At 33.3% G+C, this 24,907-nt stretch overlaps 1 long non-coding RNA gene and 3 other non-coding genes across 4 annotated transcripts; all 4 read right to left on the bottom strand.

Moving 5' to 3' along the window:
* Positions 1–13: 13 nt before the first annotated feature.
* On the bottom strand, positions 14–24,276 carry LOC102957381. Its single transcript, XR_006218465.1, has 8 exons — positions 23,520–24,276; positions 21,167–21,856; positions 20,614–20,759; positions 14,302–14,405; positions 13,399–13,506; positions 4,407–4,503; positions 3,131–3,277; positions 14–1,155 (listed from the first exon to the last, which is right to left on the bottom strand). It is a non-coding gene; the product is annotated as an uncharacterized LOC102957381 (long non-coding RNA).
* On the bottom strand, positions 16,269–16,339 carry LOC122239990. The gene has a single exon (XR_006219374.1). It is a non-coding gene; the product is annotated as a small nucleolar RNA SNORD108 (small nucleolar RNA).
* On the bottom strand, positions 18,934–19,000 carry LOC122239983. The gene has a single exon (XR_006219368.1). It is a non-coding gene; the product is annotated as a small nucleolar RNA SNORD64 (small nucleolar RNA).
* LOC122239992 lies at positions 21,560–21,632 on the bottom strand. Its single transcript, XR_006219376.1, has one exon. It is a non-coding gene; the product is annotated as a small nucleolar RNA SNORD107 (small nucleolar RNA).
* Positions 24,277–24,907: the final 631 nt, after the last annotated feature.

The following is a 24,907-nucleotide window of genomic DNA, read 5'->3' as shown; positions in this document are numbered from 1 at the left end:
AAACAAAAAGGCATGAAACACAATATTGTTATATTTCAATATACAACTTCTGTACACCAAAAAGTAAAATATCACAGTAAAATGGTGAAAAAACATGGTATTTCATTTGCAAAGCATGGTAAATGGTTAAAATCGTTAGTCATAAAAGATCTTTTAAAAGCCAGTAACAAAGACACTAGTATTCCAAGGGAAATGAAAAAAAACAAAAAACAAAATAACACAAAACACAGAATAACAAATGACTAGTACAGTTTAAGGACATATGAAGATGACTGAAATGAACAGTAACTGAAGAAAAACAATTTCTTTGTAGTAATCATACTATCAAAGATTAAAACATTGACATCCAATGTTTGTACTGTTTTAGAAAAAATAAGTCTCATAAACAAACACTGGGAGACAATATTGATGAGGATAATTTACACAATTCTGGGGAAATCTCTACTTTTAACTCAAAACATAAATTTTGGAAATACTTAATTCCAATGAAGTGGAAGTAGTAGGACTATTTCAACAACTTAGCTGGAGAAGTTAAAAAATAGATTACATATAAGCATGTTCACTGAAGAGAAAATTTGTAGCTAATGTATGGGCCCAAATGACTACTGGCATTATCAATTTGTTTATTGATACACCCCAAAAGGATATGCACAAAACTCCTTAACAGCAGATAATGTTGGGGAGTAGAATTAGGAGGGAGGAAAAAGCATTTAAAAAGTAAAAATACTACCGTTTACAACTTTGTGTCCTTTCAAATCTGGAAAAAAGGTAATTTATTTTTCTGCATCAATTTTAAATTTACCCTGTTAAAAGTGAAAATTATAAATATGTGCACTTAATATTTATGGGAACATTGAAATGAAGCCTTGCAATCATATCATCCTGAGCTTCTCTGTGTAATAGCATCTCCATCATTCAAGCTCCCGAGATTTAGTGCAATGTCAATAATGAAAACAGTCAACATGCCTGGTTACAATTCCCTCCAATGATAATCTTTAGGTAACTTTCAAACAAGGGCTTTCTCAGTCCAGTTTTTCTGGAGGAGTGTCTTACTCCAACACATGAAAGGAGGAGTCTCCATACATTATAAAGACCGTTTCTGGATTTGAAGATGGTGTCAGAAGCAATAACATCAGTTTCCTATTTGGTCATCACCTGAGAGGACACATTAGGAAATGCGTAAAGTTAGGAAGCATACATTATGCAATTATCAGTAGGATCTAATAAAATTATATACAATGAAATGCAACAGCCATTTTATTATGAAGAAATAACAGATGCATCGGAATAACTTTTGAAATTTTCTAGTAAGAAGGCTAGAGATGGCAACTACATTTATTGTGGTGAGCACTGCTTAATGCATAGAATTATCAAGTCACTATCACTATTCACTATTTACAGACCTGAAGCTAATGAGGTCAACTATACCTCAGTTTTTAAAAAGCCAGATGTTGGTATCTTGTTATTCCTTCTTCTTACACCTTTGTAAATGGACTGATCCCAACATTCTCATGCTGTCTGTGCCTCTTTTATGTATTTGGATGCCTGTATCTCTAGATTGCTCATTCATACACAAACTATTTAATCTATATGCCTTTGTCTACAATAAACATGACAACAGTGCAAAAAAAAAATCCAATGAAAATAACAAAAGGACCTTAGTCCCTTTGGTAAGAAAAAAAAAAGGTAATTATATAAAAGACAGAGGCTACAATGGAATTTAATAAGATTTAGATCTTAACCCATTATTCCAGCTGGTTATAAAAATTCTTAAGTAGGTACTTCACCCAAGTTGAAGTTGTCTATTTAGTTTAGTTGTCTATTTAGCAATGTTTTATCCTAAGGAAAAAAAAAACATTTTATCATAAAAGCCTTTATCTTTTAAGGTTATTCTGGGATTAACAGAATAGGTCATTCTGAGGATTACTGCAGGTAGGCAATAAGGCTCTCTGAAAAAGAATGTTTAAAGAATTTGTCAGCATTTACTCTTGGCCGTGTATCACATGAATTAACTTTCTAGTGGGAAATAAAGGAAATAAGAGAACCACAGAACTCCTGGTCCATCAGGAGATGGGATTCACTATTTGCTATAATATTAATGGTTTCATTAACAACTGCTCCCTCTCACTCTTTTTATAGTTCATTAGTTTAGTACTTCTAAGGTTATACATCTCAACGTCAGCTTAGTGTACCTGGGCTCTTCTCTCTTTTGCCCTCCTCAAACTCACTTAATGCCCAAAATCATGTACTTTGTTTTCTTTCTTGAACTTCTTGTCTTTTGCCTAATTTATTACCAAAGTTACAATTCAATAAAACTTAATTCTATGCCAGGCAATGAGTAAGATATTATCTGCAAGAAATCCAGAGTACACAAAAAGTGAAATTCTGAAAATCAATTTACTAAGATCATAAAGACAGATATATGATTTGAGAGAACTGTTGTTAATGGATCCCAAAATTATTTAAAAACATCAACTACTAAAATTATACAGCTATAGTTCTCAATTACAATATCTTCTTTCATCTGGTCCTACATGTAACTCTAGGTGAACAGTAACCTTGGCACACGCCCAACATGAGACAGACTATCTACTAGAATTTGGGCTGGTCATATAAAAATGTTAGTGAACAAAATGTGGCAGAAGTGATACTACATGACTTCTGAAGTTGGATCATAAAGACCACATGCCACTTTCAGAAGGTTCTCTCTGAACATTCATTTTGATGATGCTTCCTCTGTTAAACTGATTGTGTGAAGGTGCTCTAATTTAGCTAAACCCAGCCTTCCAAGTCTTCCCAAAACAAGTGCCAGACATATGTGTGAAGAAGTGTCCAGATGACTCCAGCCTCTAAGCGTTTGAATTAATATTAAACACCGTATCTTCCCAGCTGATCCCATATTCTGCCATTGTCAGAAATCTTCACCCACAGAATTCATGAAATGGCACAATAGATGTTTTATGCCACTGCGTGTCAGGATTCTTTATTACTCAGCAACATGTACCCCAAACAGATCTCATTACCCGCTAGCTGCCACCAAAAATTAATTAATCTTAAACAAAGCAGAATATTAACTCCTGCCTAATCAAGTGCCCCTCCCTGAATAAAATAAACACTTATCTGTCCTTACAATCATTTTGTCAAGCAGTATTCCCGAAACCAGAGATGGGAGATGACGAATACTCAAATGAATAATATTGCCAACAGAGGTCTTATGGTACTGATTCTTGCAATTACAAACAAAGATGGCAAAAGTGTGTTTTCTTAGAATTATCTCCTGACAGGAAAAAAAGAAGAAACATCGGAAGATAAGACACACATACTTCTTATAAAATAGAAAAAGCAGCAAATAAGTGGAGGCTAATTTTGAACTTTGTTACAAATTTCTTTTAATGCTTAGGAAGAATTCCTCATTAATGAATCCCCTATAGCTGATTCAACATTCCAACATCAGATATTACTTTACCAAATACTTTAAGTTTTTATTAAAATTCCAGTTAGTGAAATATTAGTTTCAGGTGTGCAACACTTACATACATCACCTGTTTCTCATTACATGTGTACTCGTTAATCCCCATCACCTATTTCACCCATCTCCCTCGACCACCTCGCCTCTGGTAATCATAAATTTGTTCTCTATACCTTGCTTTGCCTCTATTTTGTTTTGTTTCTTAAATCCCACATATGAGTGAAATCATATATCATTTGTTTTTCTCTGACTTATTTTGCTTAGCATTATACTCTCTAGCTCCATCGGCCTTGTTCACTGCAAGTGGGAAGATCTCATTTTTTATGGCGGAGTTCCTTATCCATTCATCAGTGAATGGATACTTGGGGTGTTTCCATAATTTGGCTATTTGTAGATAATGCTGCAATAAAGGATGGGGTGCACAGATCCCTCTGATTTAATATTTTTGTATTCTTTGGGTAAATACCTCATGATTACAATTGATAAATCATGTTTTTAACTTTTTGAGGAACTTTCATACTGTTTTCCACAGTGGCTCCACCAGTTTGTAATCCCACCAACAGTGCAAGAGGGTTCCCCTTGTTTGTTTGTTTTTTACCAGTTTCCATGAACTTCTGCCTTTATCACACTATAAAAATACTTGCAAAAATTCTTTATTTCAAAATTTCCAATTAATGAACAATAATTTTCTTTATAACATTAATTAGATCATAATGTTTGGTTAGAAATAAAAGCAATTGAAAGAAGACATAAATAATCTCTTACGTTCTACATATACTCCACACCTTTACTTTGGTAAAGTTATCTTTTTTTATAGAATTAACTTACTAATTCTCAGGCATGGCTGGATATTCCAAAGTCTGCACGAGTGATATTTTCCTGAGTCTAGCCAAAGCCTTGTTCTAAAACAGAACTTCTTGATCCAGAACCTTCTTACCTGTAGTTCCCAGTTAAGACTTATGAATTAAGAAAGACCATAGGAATGTCAGCTGTCCTCAGATTATCTGTAAATCTCTTCCTTTCATTGTGCTCATCTGAGAAGTAATTATACAATATAGCCAATTAGATACAAATAAGACACCAGGACACACAAATTAGGATGATTTTAGAATAATCAGGAACAGCGAATGGAGATAAACAGCTGATATTACTACACAGAAATAACACAAATGTACTGAAATGTTTTTCATGCCAGTTCTGAATCATATAAGAAACCATAAAGACCTACTTGAAATTCTGACTCAACTACTGTAAAAACTAGGAAAAATCCATTCTCTAATTACTACCATTAATTAACTTTCAACCTATTCCAATACTCTTCCTCAAACAACATGATCTAATCAGTAACCACAAATATGTAAATTTATGAAAATTTATCCTTTATAGAAAGTTTCAATGATTTATTTTAATCATTCATGTGTTTGTAAACCCAAATATAATTGTTTAGCACCTACCTGAAATCCTATCCTCTCCCATGTTCATTTCTGGAGTCCCACAATGCTGTTTCAGTGTGTAAAACTCTCTGCTGCATTAGAGTCTCTAAACCACATGCTCTTCATGATCACTCACAAACAATTCATAATGGCCACTGGGAATACAAAACTGGATACAATAGCCCAATACTCGCCAGATATTAATAGGCAAGGATGAAAGGCAGGCATAAATTGGATGTATCTTTAAAATCCCCTTTTTGCTGTTTAGATGTTCCTTTTGAAATACCTTTAAAATTCAAAATGCAGGAAGTAGAAGCAGTCTTCCATTCCCATCTCTCTGTACAGTAATGTTAAAATTTTGCCATCCATTCTTCCAGACACCTTTCTAACAATTAATATGTTAATTTCAGATTGTCAAGTAGCAATATACAAATAATAAGACAGTATTTTACTACTTAATGTACACATGTACAAAATTTTTAATAATGCTAAAATATTCATTATAACACTGATCAGTCAGCATTACTTAACTCTATAATCACGTCAGAATAATTACATTCCTCAGGAACAGTAATGATTGACATTTCCAATTAGAACGAGGCATATGCTCAAACCTCTGTAAACACACTATTAGTTGATGTTTGTTCAAAAACTGGCATAATTTTAAATATCCACACAAAACACCCTTTTGTATCAGACCATGTTCCAGTGTCTAAATTATATTCATATGATGAATAAGCTACAACCATTATGATCTTTTGTTGAGGTGTATTTCAGATGCTCAACTATTATTTATACTCAATGTATAACATACTTCAGTGTAAATTTGAGATGTGGAATAAATTCCCAGCAGCAAGTAACACCATTTTAAATGTTTACACACTTGAATTTCAATTATTATGGCCAAACTGCTATTCAAAAAAAATACTGATTTATACCTTAATTTATAGGTCAATTTTCTTCCAAAAATGTTCATAATTTATTATTGGCTACTGAGTTGAACATTTTTGACTTTTGTTTCTGATTATCACATAACATACAAATATAAGCAAACACTGGAAATTTTTAAAAAGGTCTTAGAATAAAATAAATATTCATAAGCACAGAAGTTTTATTTTCATTCAGATGTCTATATATGGTAACAGATTAGAAAACAAACACATATGGAGTTAATCATTTTATATTAAAAATAACACACTTAGGGGCACCTGAGTGGCTCAGTCAGTTGAGCGTCTGACTTCGGCTCAGGTCATGATCTCACAGTTAATGGGTTCGAGCCCCGAGTTAGGGTCTGTGCTGATGACAGCTCAGAGCCTAGAGCCTGCTTCAGATCTGTGTGTCCCTCTCTCTCCGCTCCTCCCTCACTCATGCTCTCTCTCTCAAAAATAAACATTAAAAAATATTTTTAAATACATACATTTAGATATAACATGAAGCAGGATTATGGAACTATTTAAGTTTAGATTTGAATATTTCCATAGTATTCCAAAAATAAAATGCAAAGCAATAAGCTAATGAGAGTACTATCATATTTATACTCCTAAAACTAAATGTACATGTGCACATATGTATTAACATTTATAACATGTATGTATATGCATGTATACACATATAAATTTACAAAAAGTAGATTTATATAGCATAGCAAAGTAACAACAGTAAGAATATCTTCCACAAATATATCTGTGATTTAAAAAAGACAGTTTCCTTCTCATGTATTCTTTCCTCTTTCTAAAGGTAAAAATCATCCTGGGATATTTTGTTTAAGTATAAAATCTATTATTTTCTTATACATAAAAACCTAACAATCTGAAGAAAAGGAAGGTGATATATCTATCCCTCTCCCCAAAAAACCCACTTAACACCAAAATGTTATATAACCCTAAGAGAACAATTGTTAGTTACTTATTACACTGCCAACACTTACAAAAGACAACTTATGGTATTTTACAATAATGAAATATTTACAAATTTATACTTTGTGAAATACCATGCATCTAAAAACACTAGGTATTTTTAAATGATGTATTTGTTATTTACAAAGTTGTCTTGAATATTTTCATTCTGTTCAGTTAAATACAAAACTGAAGAGCTCAAAGAGGGACAATATTTCTCATAAAACAGACTTGCTATGATTAAAATACATAATCAGCAATACAACTGTAAGTTTAATAGTTGTATAGCAATACAATATAAAATTAGGACTTAGGTTTTTTAATGTATAATAATACAAGGACTAAACAGTGATTAAAATGTAAAATTTTCTTTTAGAGAATGCAAGGGTAACAGTACACCTTTTTAGTAACTTTCTCTTTCTGATACCAAAATTGGCAATAGCTCAAGAAACTTGTTATCAAGAAAATTGTTATCAATTGCACTGCTATTAAAACACTTGATAACAATGAAACTATGAAAGTTTACAATGAATTATTTACAAAATTATACGTTGTGAGACTCTACACATCTAGAAAAGACTAGATGTTAAAAACTAAAAACTTGTATCTATTATTTACAAAGTTGTCTTGAATATTGTCATGCAACCAAAGGAACACATACAGAATTGTGTATAGTTCCAAGAGGTAGTATAAAATCTCTTTAACAAAGTCATTTATATCTCCAATGTTAACAATAAAAATAAATATGGGGAAGATATGAATAGGTGAAGCACAGAGGATTTTTAGGACAATGAAAACATTCTGCATAATACCATGATGGATACATGTCATAATACATTTGTCCAAACCCACGAAATGTACAATACCAAGAGTTAACCATGAAAAACTATGGACTTTGGGTAATTATGAGGTATTGATGTAAATTCATCAGCAGGAACAAATGGTAAGTAACTCTGGTATGGTATGATGATAATGGGACTGATTATGCATGTGCTGTGTGAATAATGATGGGGATTACGCATGTGCTGGGGCAGGAGCTAGATGGCAAATCTCTGTACCTTCCCCTCAATTTTGCTATGAACCGATCTAGATCTGCTCTAAAAAATATCTTAACACAAGAATAATGTAAGGTACATATACTAGGGAAGCTCCAAATGAAATACATTACAATACACCTTGTAACATCAAATGAATTTACATGGTGTATGTTTTTTAATATACAGTTTATACTTATACAATAGCATACTATTCTACTATGAGAATGGGTTAAATGCATAATCTTTTCTATTTCTCTCAACAAAATGAGTGTATGATAAATATTGCATAGCTCCAAGATCCTATTTATCAGTGATCAATTTCCTTGCCATGACAACTTTAAAAGACAATAGTCCTAACACATTTACAATGAAAATGTTTACAAAATTATACTGTAACACTATGAATACATCTGGAAATATTAGATGCTTAAAACCAAATGTTTCACTTGCCTATTATTTCCGAAGTTGTCTTACTGCTGTGTAACAAATGAACACAGAACTGCGTAATTTAGATTCTGAAAAATTTTCTTTAGTAAAATGAATTTCATCAAGAACCTCAGTACATCTGAGAAAATAAGATATACCTCATGTCCCTTAATAAGTAGAAATATTTTTATATAAAATGGGCACAATTTAACTATTGAAGTCTAATTTTTCTTCTAAATGAAATATGTGAGGCAATGAACTTTTAACCACCCTCTTTCCTGACTATATACGTGTGTGTACACACAAACATAACAAAAATAAGGCTCAGAAGCTTTTAACCCAATTTTCAAATAAATTGTCTTTAATAATCCCAGCATTCCATGGAATCCTACACAAAGGTGAACAACATCCTCAAAAGAAAATGGTTTCTACCTTCTATCATTTTGTTTACCAACATTTCTATATACTTCCTAAGTCAAATGCTATAACTATTATAAATACCAGTGTTTAACAACAAACCACAAAGTGCCATCCATAAGAAATTCTTAAAATAATTCTGAAATATGTCAAACTTATAGTTTACCAACAGCATGACTGTAACATACATGATGTTCACTATCTCTATAAACCAAAAAATAGATTCAAAGCCAAAGAATCTTACATTACTGATGAGAATGGAAAACATCCACCACCCCATCCATTCTCTCACAACCACTGAACATGCAGAGAAACTAATTATATTGATTTTTATAAGTTTGATATTTAAACATGTTTATCAGCAATGTCTGTATATCTAGAAATAAATATTTTATCAAAAACTACATACACAGAAGTCTATAAATCATAACAGCAGAGACTTATTTTACTATTTCATGTCTACAAGCATAAAAAAAAGTTCAGTATAAGAAATTACTCATTTCATATTTAAAATATGAATGGCAATAATTTCTGTACTTTAACAATGAATGTCTAACTAAAAAATATCAAAGCCACAGAGAGAGAGGCAAACCAAGAAACAGACTCCTAACAATACAGAACAAGCTGAGGGTTACCAGAGGGGAGGTGGGTGGGGGAGGAGTTAAATAGGTGATGGGAATTAAAGGAGTGCATGTGTGATGAGCACTGGGTGTTGTATGGAATAGCTGAATCCTAAATTGTGCACCTGAAACTAATATTACACTGTATGTTAACGAACTGGAATTTAAATAAACTTAAATAAAGAACTGAAATAAAGAATACAGAAAGAAAAAACATCAAAATAAAACCTAATGCTTGAAGATGCTCTACTACATCTATAATCAATGATTCTACCTTTAATATTTCAATAAAAATATATTTCCAAAATTATTGACAGAAATTATATATCTAAAAATGATTTATAAAATGACACTTACCTCCTATACGCAAAACAAAATAATATAATCCCTATCACCAAATACATCCCAAATAGACATGGTGTAGTAATTCAATTTGTCAAAGTAAAGTGTTTTTTCACATTGTCTCTCAAATTGATATCCAAAAAATATACGCAATCAGCAAATCCTATGCAGATATTCTAAAACAAAAACTAACGTCGGTCTATAACTTAACTAGTCATTTAACGGTATCCTCCGGCAACTAAAGCTCATGAACAACACCCTGTATTATCCACCATCAAACAACACAAAGAACAGATTAAAGCCGAGTGATAATTATTTGGCCAAAAGGTGTTCCTATTGTATAATTTTTAATAAACAGTTGTCTTATATATACATATACAATACACCTGTGGGTATATATACATATGTATATGAATGCAACCCCTGTAAAATTAAGGATTAAAAGTTTAAAGTAAAAATTATTTTATCCTGTTTTACACACAGAACAATCTAACAAAATATCCTGAACTTCAGCTGCTCAATTATTTACTCAGACATAATCTGACAGCTGTTACGAAAATTTTTCATTCTACATATTTACAAAACATGCCGATATAATTATTCCTCGGCTTTAAGAAAACATAATAACTGTGTCTAATTATATACACATTATATAAAACTTTTCTTTGATCAGGCCATCCTTTTAAGAACAGATTTGACAGACCATTACAAACATCTCTAACAAAAACTTGTAAATCACCTATACTATTTTATGTAGTATTTTAAAGCAAGAACAATTCAGTTATTAAAAGTCAAATTACACTGGCAAATAAAAACTTTTCTAACCTATTATGTTTAACCACATGTAGAGATTTTTCTAGTAACTGTATTTCCTATTTGCATACAAACATATCTAAAAACCATAAACAAAGGCAGAGCCACAGTTAAAATGACATTTCCACTATGATGAATCTTCTATAAAAAACAATGTGAGATATTATACTAGACACTGCACATTTATTCCACCCTACAATTTGAGCCTAATAATCCAATGAACACAGAGGTTAGATATAGTATCATTTTTGTCAAACAAAAATGTCTATCCATATAAGTTGATATGTATTTACAGTGATGTCTATGTAGGTAGAGAATTAGATGGTAAAGAACATTACATTGTATATAACACTTTAACAAAAAGTATAACAATATTACTGAAAAGGAATTAATGTTGAGGCAATTTAACAATTCTATTGGAAAAAAACAACAACAAACTACACCTATTTAACATCACAGGATTAATAGAATATATGTCGATTCCCAACTTCTGAGCATCGAGTAAAGCCTCTAGGCTGTTCAAGAACTGTTTCTGCACATATGCATACACGTATAGCCCTCCAAAATTCCCTATTCTCTACCTTCTAAATTCTGCTTTTATTTGCCTACTACAAATAAGGCAGTCTAGAAACTCCTCTCGACAACCAAAATTATATTCTAACATTTAAAATGCCCCAAATATCAGTCATCTCCATGATTAATAGGATGGTTTAACACAGTACTTTTTCCATTATATACATAGCAATAAAAAAGCCCATCAAATCCTAAACATGCATAGAAGCTGGACTCTTATGCAGTAATTCCATCATGGGAATTAAATCTCATACCATAGAAACATTAACATACCATAAAGATATTAACAAATATTTACAGAATAACATCTACAACCACACAGAACAGCCTTAATAAAATTTCTTGTGTAACAGCTGCATACAGAACAATCCTTGCCCCGCACCAAAAGCCTCTCAAAAATCATTCAATGAAATGATTCTAAATGTGTATCATTCAAAGGTATTCTAACAGTTCTATTTTTATAATCATGTATTAAAAATATTTCTTCTAAATGTTAGCAATCGCAATACCTTAAAGTCACAATGCAATTATATTTAGTTATTTCATACAGTATATTCTCAAAATAAACATTAATAACTAGTGCCTTTTTTCCTGATTAATATATTAAACATTCCTCATGTCCATTTCCTCTCCCCTTATCCATAAACATTGAAACAATGAACATAGAATTGTGTGTATCTTTACAAAATGGCCTCATTCCTTTCTAAAATCTTTTCCAGAAGGCAGTTTTACCAAACATGCTTTTAAAAACTTACCTAGGAAACCAGCTCTATTATCACAGCAACCATTTTTAAAAACAATAGATTTGTTTATAATTGTAGTCTCTGTGCTTGAGCATCAGAGTGCAAGAAATATAAAGCAAAGAAAGAATAAAATACAATAAACTATTACATGTTGAATTTCATTCTTTTCACTAACATCCAAAGAACAGTTCATATATATTCATCCTTCACTGAGTATTTTATATTGATTTCAATACCATTACCCAATCACAATTTTCTTAAGCATTTATTTTTAAGCTATATATGTCCAGTAATTAGTCAATAAGTTTACATTCCTAAAATGGTGTGTGAGGTGAAGAAAAAAAAGAAAATATTTGTGTTTATCATGTATGTATTAAAGTCACGTATACAAGGCTCTTACTAGTAAATATTTTTATGGTAAATTGGTAATCCACACCAAAAAAAAAATACTGAGATTTTTACCAAATCCAAAGATTGCCAATGAAATATAAATATTTGAAAAGCAAGATGAATTTCAGGACAGTATATATCTCTATTTTCTCTGTGATTTTGTAGTTGGTGAAGCTTCTAGCTCAAGTTGGGATGTGTTGTCCTTCCCTTTCGTTCCATATATTCCTAGAATGCTGTCTTATATTTACTTGAGATTGTCCATTCCAAACCAACACTACAAGTTCCATTCACTTGAAACTATTTTCAATTCAGTAGATAACTTCATACATTTGCATTCTGGGGAGTAATTTGGAATTAGAGATGCTGTGCTAATCATGTTGGACCATGAAATAAATATAGAGTACAAGATCTAGGGAGTGTCTCTACAGGAAGGTCCTGGTCAAAGACCCCTTGAATCAGCATGATGTTTAGGCTTCATAGCAGTCCATAAGTATAATTGCTCAGGATACTCCAGAAAAATTTGAAAACTACAATCTGATCAATGCAGAGGCTCTCAGGATATACTCTCCTGTTCACGTCAGTGGCAAAAACGTTTGCACAGTATCCTAAATCATCTTGGATTATAATCACATTGTTTATTGCTGCACAAATTTCGTAAGATTCATATCAGGGGAGTCTTAGGGCACAAAATTTAGGAATCCAAATGTTCAGTGACTTAAAGTGGCAAATTTCCAGTTTTGACAGTGGCAAAAGATCCTCTATTATCAGTTTATATAATCTTTGTCCTCTTCTCTGATTATTGCTTATCTCTAATACTCTTAAAAACATGCCAAATGCAGATTTTTGAAGAAATGTGACTTGGTTTGTCATATCTTTCCCAAATACTGCTCTGGCAGACAGATGAAACAGAGAATCTGAAGCTAGAAGTAAGGGGATCAGTTAGAAGCTTTAATACAGTTAAAATACGACAATTACAACAACAAAAGTCATCTAGAAAGGTAGCTTCAGAACTGCTATCTAATGGAGCTTGAACAGTTGTCTATTGTCCAATAAATTTTCTAAGTTTCTGAATGAAATCCTTGTCCATGTTTCTTGGGTTCCATTTATGTCCACGAATGACACCCACTTTCTCACCTAGTTGGTATCACCTTTTTACATCTATGTAAAATTGATTCAAATGATCATACAATGATTTTTAAAGGGTGTTTATGAATGATTCGGAGACATTTCACATGCTTACTTGCCAGTATCTTCTTCTTTGAATTATCTGTACATGTTTTGTCATTTTGAATACAATTTTTCCAAGTCTTTTCTTTTACAGGGTTGTAGGAGATGTTTGTGTACATTACTAAAACCAAGAGAATAAAGAGCCAATAAATTTTGCCAACCAAAATAATGATACATTTTCACATTTTTATCTGGCCAAGTACTGTTACATACTGACAAGTAAACGGTCATATACTCCTCAACAATGTTCTCCTGATTTCTAAGAAATTTGCACAAATGTAAGTTCAACTGAAAATGTCCTTTTTGAAAAATTTAAACATAGAAGATTTATTCTCCTGTGTGCTATACTGAAACAGGTGTAAGTACCCAATAAAAAAGTAGACAACCTTAAGGAATACATTTTCTCTTTCCTCCATGCCCCCCCAAAAAATTTGGCACTCTCTAATTAACAGAGTAATCAAGTTGAGTTTAAGATAATTTTGTGGGGGCACCTGGGTGGCTCAGTCGGTTGAGTGCCCGACTTTGGCTCAGGTCATGATCTCGCAGCTCATGAGTTCCAGTCCCCCGTCGGCCTCTGTGCTGACAGCTCAGAGCCTGGAGCCTGCTTCAGATTCTGTGTCTCCCTCTCTCTCTGCCCCTAACCCACTCACGTTCTGTCTCTGTCTCTCTCAAAAATAAACATTAAAAAAAATTTAATAAAAAAAATAAATAATTGTGTACCCTCAGCAAAGTAGTACAAAAAATGCCAGTGTTTTGTGACTCAAACCATTATAAAACATGAGAAATTTGAGCTTTAAACTGAAGCCACACTTTGCCTATACATAAAAGGAAAATTTCTTGTGTCTTTTGTTCATTTATGCATTAATTCAACACATAACTATGATAACAATATACCAATATAACAAAAATTACTAACCATCCAAACTTCTACCAGATGCCAATTATTATGCCAGGTCTTGGGAGATACAACAGTAAGGACACCAAGACTTTCTAGCGAAGCATTAATATGCTTTGCTCTCCCTATAAGGGAAGAATATGAGAAAATTAAGTCTACTATGCCTTCTTATAACCATGTTTATGAATCATGCTATAATCTTAGACAAAGAAAAATATTATTAGTTAAACCGGGGTTTTTATGCATTGTTTCTTCACTGTGACTTCAGCAATCTTTGAGGGATGAAATATTTCTATTACTTTGCCATCACATAGGGCCATCATTCACTCAGTTGAAAAAAACACTCCATCTATTTCAAATACAAAACCATTGTCCAGACAATCTCACTAGAGAAGGTTATACCTTATACAAGATGTAATTAAGAAAAATTCCCCAAATATTCTTATTCAAAAATAAGAAAACCAATTTCACTGCTTTAACTAATTTTCAGAAATCATGTCACAATTTTAAAATATCTTATGTAATTTCTTCTTCACTCCAAGCCACAGGAAAAAAAGTCGCCTCGTTCCAATTCTCAGTTCTTTATTTGCTATATCATGGGGGAATGACTCTGATTTGACCTATAACTATATTCTTCAGCATTTTCAAGCTTGGATAAATCCCTGGCTACTTTTCGATGTTTATAAGTAAACACAGTCCGTTATTAACACTATTCCCATAAATAAGCACCATTATAAAAAGCAGATATCAATAACCAAATACAGCTGCCAAAGTATTCACAGATAAGCTATAATAAAATATATTATACTGAAATTTCCCCAGAAAACAGACTCAACCCCAAACTCAACACCCAGAAGTTCATGGGTAGTGGCAGTTTCTGGCCTACTTAAAATGATACAGAAGTGGATGCTTAAAATAAAACCAAACTAGGGTGCCTAGCTGGCTCAGTTGGTAGAGTGTACAACTCTTGATTTCAGGGTTGTAAGGTTGAGTTCTTTGCTGTGTAGAGATTACTTAAAAATAAAGTCTAAACACACAAACACAAACATAAGCCTATAATGCAAATAATTCAAGTTATGCAGTTCTGTGACCAACAGAACATAAACCAGATAAATCTTCCCACAAAAGTAAAAGTATTAGGCAGAAGTTATGAGGTCCAGAAAATCAACACACTATTCAGAGATCACATCTACTTCTAAAATGTTTTTTTAAACATTAATGGCTCTCTGTAAATTTTTGTTTATTGGTCATTTTTATCCAATGTGAACTTGGTGAATATTTTTGTACTTGATTCATTATCAAAAAGAAATTTACTTCCTCAAATTAAGTACATAATTTAAATGTATACTGGCAATTTGTTGTCTGAATAAAACTCAGTTGTTTCTTATCAGCATATGTCAACTTCTCAGACCTTGACCTACTGTTGAACCAGAAACTCTTACACAAACTGTACAGGCCCTCCAGGTGATTCTCATGTGTACTGAAGTTGGAGAAAGTCTGATTTAATCTAGACCGTCTAGAAATATACAACTCTACCTATTCCAATAACTGCATAATGAACATATTTGATCAGCACATCTTGCTAATCACAGTAATTTCAACATAAGACACAATACTGCCTATTCATCTCAAGAAAAGACACAGAGAATCTAACATGGCAAAGCTGGCTGAAACCCATACACTGCTGTTAATGACAAAGTAGCAGGTAAATGTTAGTAATTCTGATTCCTAACCAACCCCCACTGGTCCAATATTCAAGGAGGGCAGCTTTCCTCTTGCCAGCAACTGAAAGAATCCAAACACTGTTTTCAATTTACAGGTATCCTTCACACTTATACAACACTAAGGACATGTTACAATCACTGAAACCATGTATTTTTCCTTCTTATCTTCCTTTCTTCCACCAATGCTCTCACCATCTATTGCTAATTCATTCCTTCTATTACTCTCACCAAAGTGTTCCAACCATACATAAATCAGCTAGACTTGACCTCAGAATCCCTTTGTAGGAATGAACACTATCATCAGATTCAAGAAACAAGGAGTCTGACCATAAAGCCAACTTACCCCCTCCAAAACAAAAATAAATCCTGATCATCTTCTAGGGATTCCTATTATAGGGGATTTTCTTTCAATCACCTATAAAGAAACAGCACCACGAGAATGGGGCTATTTGGAAAGGGCTGAGCCAGCAACTACCACTGCTTGCTTTCTCCCAGTAATAACTGACTACCATAGGTTGTACCAAACATCCAAAATCAAATGACCCTTAGTCAACACTACTCCTCAACAGACTCCAATGAGTATTCCCTTCCTCCCTCATTCAAATGTATGCTTTTAATCAAATTCAGTTACTAGAAAGGGTAACTCATTTCTCTCAATCCATCCAGCATATCCCTACTGGACAGGATCAGGAACATTAAGTCAAAAAAGTATGAGGTTTATAAACATACTAAAATTTATGGCAGGGAAACAGGGACTTGATAAAGGAAAGACCTTAGGAAAGACCTTAGAAAAGACTTGTTCACCATTCTTCTTAAAAAAATTGTAATTTTTCTGAACCCCAACAGCTTTTCACTATAAACTATCACTTCTCACAGTATCAACACCCACATTATCTATACACAGACCACACACACACACACACACACACACACACACATACACACACACACACACACACACACACACACACACACACACACACCTTAACAAATTAAGTGACTAAGGATAATATCTTGATATAGTCAACTATCAATGGTACATCTTTATAAAGGTTTTTCCTAAATTACCTGTTTAATTACTACTCAACTCCCTTACTACTATCAGCAAATCACAAAGACCTAATCATAGAATACCAATCACAATAACAATCACGGTAACAAAAAGTCCATTACTTATACAAGTAAAGATAAATATTAAAGAAAAATGTAAGACTAAAGACCTGATTCAAAAATTCAGGTAAAAAAAATGCATGGTACTTATTAGCATATCATCTCTAGGGCTCAGTATCAACAACTGCAAAATGTCAATTTCATCCCCTTAAATCACAAAGAGTCAAAACTTCTAAATCCCCATCTATGTCTTGCCAAGATACAGAAAGGTCATTAATTTATTAAGACAACTAAAGTAATCCATCTGGAAACAATTAGCAAAACTGAAAGCAACCGATGGAATAGGAGAAGACATTTGCAAATGACATATTAGATAGAGGGTTAGTATCCAAAATCTATAAAGAACTTATGAAACTCAACACCCAAAAAACAAATAATCCAGTGAAGAAATGGGCAAAAGACATGAATAGACACTTCTCCAAAGAAAACATCCAGATGGCCAACCGACACATGAAAAAATGCTCCACATCACTCATCATCAGGGAAATACAAATCAAAACCACAATGAGATACCACCTTACCCCTGTCAAAATAGCTAACTTCAACAGCTCAGGCAACAACAGATGTTGGTGAGGATGGGGAAAAGGAGGATCTCTTTTGCACTGTTGGTGGGAATGCAAATTGGTGCAGCCACTCTGGAAAACAGTATGAAGGTGCCTCAAAAAATTAAAAACATAACTACCCTACAACCCAGCAAATGCACTATAGATGTTTATCCAAGGGATACAGGTGTGCTGTTTCGAAGGGTCACATACACCCCAATGTTTATAGCAGTGCTACTAACAACAGCCAAGTATGGAAAGAGCCCAAATGTCCATCAACAGATGAATGAATAAAGGTGTGTGTGTGTGTGTGTGTGTGTGTGTGTGTGTGTGTGTGTACACATATACACACAATGGAGTATTACTCAGCTATCAAAAAGAATGAAATCTTGCCATTTGCAACTACATGGATGGAACTAGAGGGTATCACGCTAAGGGAAATTAGTCAGAGAAAGACAAATGTCACATGACTTCACTCATATGATGAATTTAAGATACAAAACAGATGGGAAGGGAAGCAAAAATTATATAAATACAGGGAAGGGGACAAAACATAAGAGACTCTTAAAGAACAAACAGAGGGTTGCTGGAGGGATTCTGAGAGGAGGGATGGGTTAAATGGGTAAGGGGCATTAAGTAATCTACTCTTGAAATCACTGTTGCACTATATGCTAACTTGGATGTAAATTAAAAAATAAATTAAGAAAATAAAGTGTGCACACACACAAAAATAAAGTAATTCATCTCAATGTATCTTTAGAATTCTGCTGAAAACACAAGTCTTATTTTAGACCAAATCAGTATCTCAACAACAAACTAGCAATTTCTTATTCATGTTGTACTTGGAGCTGCCTCATAGCTTAGGGACATGCTCTCAGGAAACAGGTATGAGGTTGGAACGAAATGATTATAGTAGTATGTAATATAAAGAAAAAAGCATAGTAGCTACCAAGTTTTTACTCTTAAATTCATCACTTGAAACTCATAATGAAAAAGACAAAGGTGAGATATACAAATGCTACACAGAAGATAACTCTGCAAAAGGAAACTGCAGTAATGGAATTTAGAATCCACCTCTCTTTAGTTCACTGGAAAACCCTACAGTTCCATTCTCCCTAATATGCACAATATTGCTCAAAATATCTTGCAAAATTTACAGTGCAAGAACTTATTTTCAGAATATTTATGTCCTAAGTATATGGGTTGACACTTAGGCTGGACTTCAGAGTACTCACACTGAGTTTCACTTCATCATACTCAGTAAACATAACTCATCATAAATCCAGTCAAGGTCTTTCCCAACAACTACTACAACTCTGTAAAAGGATTAATACCTTCAGACAGTACATCTCTAATAATGCAATATCTTTTAGCTTAGGAGAATGATGATCAACTTTATGTAACAATGTAAGTTAAATAATAGCAATATAATTCAACTGACACAGAATTAAGGTGAAAATATGGGGAAAAATTAAAGACAATAAAACTCCAAGAATGTGCCAGAATTATATCAAGATCTTTGCTGTCTTAGAACTAAATAGCTTATGATCCACTTCTACAAGCATATCATCCAAACTGAAAAATGAAATATTCAAATATTTTAAGGACCTAGACCACACTGGGTCTCAAAATATTAACTCAAAATATTCGAGTCAAGTGAGAATCAATGTAAATGGTCAAATAAAATTAAGACAGATCAAACTGATGAAACACAAACTCCAGTAAAAAGTCTACATGGCACTGATGATTCTGAAGGAGCTCTAAGATCTTGGATACAACAAACCAAATTGGTATGGTAATATAATCAAAATTATATCATGGAAAGAATAGAGCAGACACTGCTTTTCCTGATATAGGTTTCCTAATAGACAATAAAATTACTAATATCAAGAACTGTACTTTTTAACTTTATTTCTGCTATCACAGCACAGGGGAGGCGGGTGGGAGTATAGGTTAAACAGCTGAGGAGAATTCAGGACTGCATTTGTGAGCCCTTAGTGATGTATGGAAATGCTGTATCACAACATTGTATACCAGAATCTAATATTATCCTATATGTTAACTAACTGGAATTAATCTAATATTATCCTATATGTTAACTAACTGGAATTAAAATAAAAATTTAAAAAGGGGGAAAAATTCTGTAAATAGCAGTACAAATAAATTTTATGTAACATGGGAACAGATAGTCCAATGAATTCAGATGTACAGATATCTAATCCCTCTAGCTCATTGTATTATCGTCACCAGATGTAAATCTATCAAAAATAATTCAAAGTCAAACATCTGGTTGATCTATGAGGCTTTTTCTTGAGTCTTGGCTGCCTCATCTACTTTTTAAGATTAATCTTGCTCACCAAAGAAAATTAACCCAGTCAAGTCTTCTACTAACCATTTCTATTCCACATTAGAGCTTCCTAAATTATAGGCAAAAAGCAAATCATAAGAGACTCTTAAACACAGAGGACAAACTGAGGGTTGATGAGGATGGGGGCTTGGGAAGCTGGGGAAAATGGGTAATGGGCATTGAGGAGGGCACTTGTTAGAATGAGCACTGGGTGTTGTATGTAAGTGATGAATCACAAGAATCTACTCCTGAAGCCAAGACTATACTGTATACACTGTATGTTAGCTAACTTGACAATTATAAACAACAACAAATACATGATGTTAGCAACATGGATTCCAGAGACAAACTGAGGTGAAACGGAATGCAGAACAAACTAGTGGAACTGTTTCTTTCAGTCTACATTCCTGTCACCAGAGGATACCAAGGCCAAAATGCCACATGCCTTTTAGTATAAGGAAAAAGTCCCTTGAGGTCTCTTCATCTATCATTTGAGAAGTTGAATGAAGTATACTGTAGCTGTCCTATACAGCCTATACAGCCTACTCACATTTGGCGGAGATGGACTTGCTGCATTAACACCTGAAGCTGTAAATCAACATTCACATATAGAACAAACATATCCTTGGAAATGGATTTCAAATATTTCTCTTATTGGCCCTTCATCATCTCACTAAGAAAGAGATCTTCTTATCCCTGTAAAATCAAACAGAATTTTTTTTAATTTCCTTTTTTTTTTTTAACCAAAAATGACTGAAAGGTAAACTTTATGACAAGGTACCTAGCTTCACTAAAACAAGACCCAAGACACAGCAAATAGTTTTGACTGGCTCCTATTTAGGAAAAACTAACTACTTCACTGGTAAGCTATGGAGATACATATTAGATAGGCGTAGATTATAATCACAGACATTACACTATATGGAAGGAACTATAATGAATCTAAAAACTTGCACCCTAAAATTAAAAAAAAATAGTAATTCTGACATTTCTTAAACATCTACTATGTGATAGGCTCTATACCCATTGATCATTGCAGACAACTAAAGAAAAACTAAAAAATTGTCCTCAAACACCAATGGTGTCCATTTGAAGACACTTACCATACTCACTGTATTTCATAATATATTTTCCATAAATATTAGTTCCCCATTTTCCTGGACATCATCACTTAAACATCTCTGTCATCCAATGTGTGATCCAAGAAGTAGTAGTCTCCCTTTACATGTCCTTGCTTCCACTCAGCATATGCATGTACCTTCTGGGATCTAAGGATGAGCTTCCTTTTTTGCTTTCAACAGCATATATGTTTTAAAAAAAGGGAAAAAATAATGAGCTCAGAATATGTATAAACATTTAAAAAAAAGGATGTCTAAGGAACTGGCAAAGTATACTGCTACACCTGCCATTTCTGAGTATTCAAAGTTTGCACAGTAAGCCAAAATTTTCTATTGAAAATAATGTTCTCTGTAAAGTCTACTGAGGCACATTGACTAGATTTCAGAGTGTCATTTAAGCTCAAACTTTAAAATCATTATGTTCAGACAAGGTCCTGTGTCATCATGAACCTAGCCAAGGCCTCTGTAATGCACTATTACTTTTCTTTAAAAGATTAGTTTACCTGTAGTGGTTTACGTTTGTCCTAAATGCAGCTAATACGGTTTTAAGCATCCTTGAGAAACTACTGGGTAGGATCCACAGTGACATGTCAGAAAATTGAGTGGTTAAATTCTCTCCTCCTTTCAGAGTCATCAACTATGTGGACAAAAGGGCACTTCATAAGACTGAAAAAACTGCAATACAAAAACCCATGATAACATGACTTGCTTTACTTATTTAATATAATTCAAATATTGAGATTTATTAAATGAATAGCCAGTCCCAATGGGACTGAAATGCAAAGAGAAGTAACAATCTGGCAATGTGTTATCAACTGGGTAACATGTATTTTAAAACTTTATATGATCTAATAGATAAAATCATTAAGTTTTATTTGCAAAAAGAACAATAGTGTTTTTCCTAATCTTTAAAATCAGATTATGAAAATTCTACGCAAGCATTACTATTATCACATAATTCCATAAATTACTTATATTATTCTACTATAAGTTAAGACCTACAAAAAATAAAACAGGTTTACAAAAATTACAAGACTTCTGATATCATCTATATGTGAAACCTGAGAAAGTTAAACTCTTAGAAACAGAATATAATGGTGGTTGCCAGGGGCCTATGGGTATAAAGAATGGGAAGATATTGATCAAAGGTATAGACTTTTATTTATTTATTTATTTATTTATTTATTTATTTATTTATTTATTTTTAACGTTTATTTATTTTTGAGACAGAGAGAGACAGAGCATGAACGGGGCAGGGTCAGAGAGAGAGGGAGATACAGAATCTGAAACAGGCTCCAGGCTCTGAGCAGTCAGCACAGAGCCCGACGCGGGGCTCGAACTCCTGGAACACGAGATCATGACCTGAGCCGAAGTCGGACACTTAACCGACTGAGCCACCCAGGCGCCCCAAAGGTATAGACTTTTAATTATAAGATGGGTAAATTCTAGGGATCTAATGTACAACATGGGGACCATTGTTAACAACGTATTATAATATTTGAAATTTTCCAAGAGTAGATCTTAAATGATCTCACCACACAAACACAAAAAAGAAATGGTAGCTATATAAAGTGATGGATGTATAACTTATCTTATTGTAGTAATCTTTTCACAATGTAAACGTACAGCAAACCATCATGTAGTATATCTTAAAATTACACGATATTCTTGATCAATTATATATTAATGAAGCTGACAAAAATGTACAGAACTTCTAAAATTTGACATGATTAAAGAGCAATGAGTTTACAAAGGAAGGAGGAAGCAACATTACTTTTTATACAGTTATACTAAGTCCAGTTTACCTATCATAGCATAAACACAGAATACTACAAATAACTTAAAAACAAAGATTTAAGAAAGCAGAACTATTAAATCCCAGAACTCTATTTGAAACTGTAATTTAAACCACAATGAAAACTTATATTGATATGCAATGCATACATATTTATGAAGTTACTGTTAATAAATGTGACCAGGAAATCAAGAAGTCACTGCCCAATTGTGTTTTAGATATAACGTACAACTAATTTGAAAGCACAATCGAAAAATCCTAAGGGTCAAGTATTTACTGCCATGGAAGTTTGAAAACTTTTATGGTATTATGTGTTCCATTGGAACTCTTGGTAGAAGCTTAGATCTAGCAATCCATAGCAAAAGATCCATATTTTACACTTAACATGCAATTATATATCTATGCTAAGTATTTTTTCAATTTATGTTCCACGATCAAGGTTATCAAATAATTCAAGAAGTTCTAGGCAGAGTACATTATAACCAAATCAAAATACCCATTAGAAGAAAACATCTTGCAGAATCTAGAGTTCTTTTCACTCACCTCTAACTTGCAAAAGACGCCATCATCATTACTTAAGGAGATATTAGAGAACAGGTTTTCTTTGTATATGGTGCACAATCACTCATGTCAAAATCTAAGAGCCATCCATGTCAGCAGATCTACCCAGATAGCAAAGTTTTCCTCCAAAACAGAGAAAGTACCACAAATTATTCAAAATTTGGTCCAGAGTCAAGTGCAAAGAAAACAAAGCTCTTTGCATACCACCCACAAAACTCTTAGAACAAAAGTTATCTATCAACTATATCACAATAAATTTTATCTTAACAGAATGGCTTGCCTCCAGAGACCCAGATAAAGTACTTTGCCTGGGGTTCTGTAACCAAGATGTTTCTTTGTAACATTCACAATCTCTTAAGTATCATATCTGTATTGTACATCTCCTAAACCAAGTAAGACCTGGCTACTTTATGTTCCCTACCTGATAGTGTCCATTAATACTAAACACTACCCTGGGAGAGACAATATAAATTTGATGACATTAACTGCAGTAATTTTGAGGGTCCCTTTTCCTTGGGAGGCTACTGGTTTAAAGGCCATGATTTAAAAGATGGAAACAGGGGGGCACCTGGCTGGCTTACTAGGTAAAGCATAGATAGGACTGCTCTTGATCTCAGGGTCATGATTTGGAGCCCCATATTGGGCACAGACATTACATAAAAATAAAATCTTTAAAAAAATTTAAAAAAATCAAAGATGGAAATGGTGACATGCATACAACCTCTGTTGGTAAAATCAAATGAGAAGGCACAACCAATCTACCAGTATTTTTTTTTAATTTTTTTAATGTTTATTTATTTTTGAGAGACAGAGAGACAGAGCTCAAGAGGGGAAGGGCCAGAGAGAGAGGGAAACACAGAATTTGAAGCAGGCTCCAGGCTCTGAGCTGTCAGCACAGAGCCCGATGTGGGGCTTGAACTCAAGAACCGGGAGATCATGACCTATGCCGAAGTCAAACGCTTAACTGACTGAGCCACCCAGGCACCCCCAATCTACCAGTCTTAAGTTATTAAGGAGTTAATATCAATATTTAACTAGTATTTTATAAGCTAACTCCTACAATCAATAAGGACTGATTCATTACCTAGTTGAAAAGTTAGCAGTAAAACCTAAAAACCTCCTTCCTCTTCTTTTTAAAAGTGACTTCACTGTTGCATAACCAACTCAATCTTTACCTACATATGTGAGCATCCCTTAATTATCTAACTGGAAGAGACTGTCCACTCTTTTAAACACTTAACAGTATATCACTAAGTGATACAGTTGGATATAATTTGTGCTCAATAGTGTCAATGACATTTTAGGGTATAAAGTCGCCTTTATTTTAAGTAACAACCTATCTCAAATATGAAATCTCCTCTAGTTTTAAC

Source organism: Panthera tigris, chromosome B3 (assembly GCF_018350195.1).
Source record: "Panthera tigris isolate Pti1 chromosome B3, P.tigris_Pti1_mat1.1, whole genome shotgun sequence".
NCBI lineage: Eukaryota > Metazoa > Chordata > Mammalia > Carnivora > Felidae > Panthera > Panthera tigris.
Note: the sequence above shows the minus strand (reverse complement) of the source record. Positions and strands in the feature narration are given on the sequence as shown.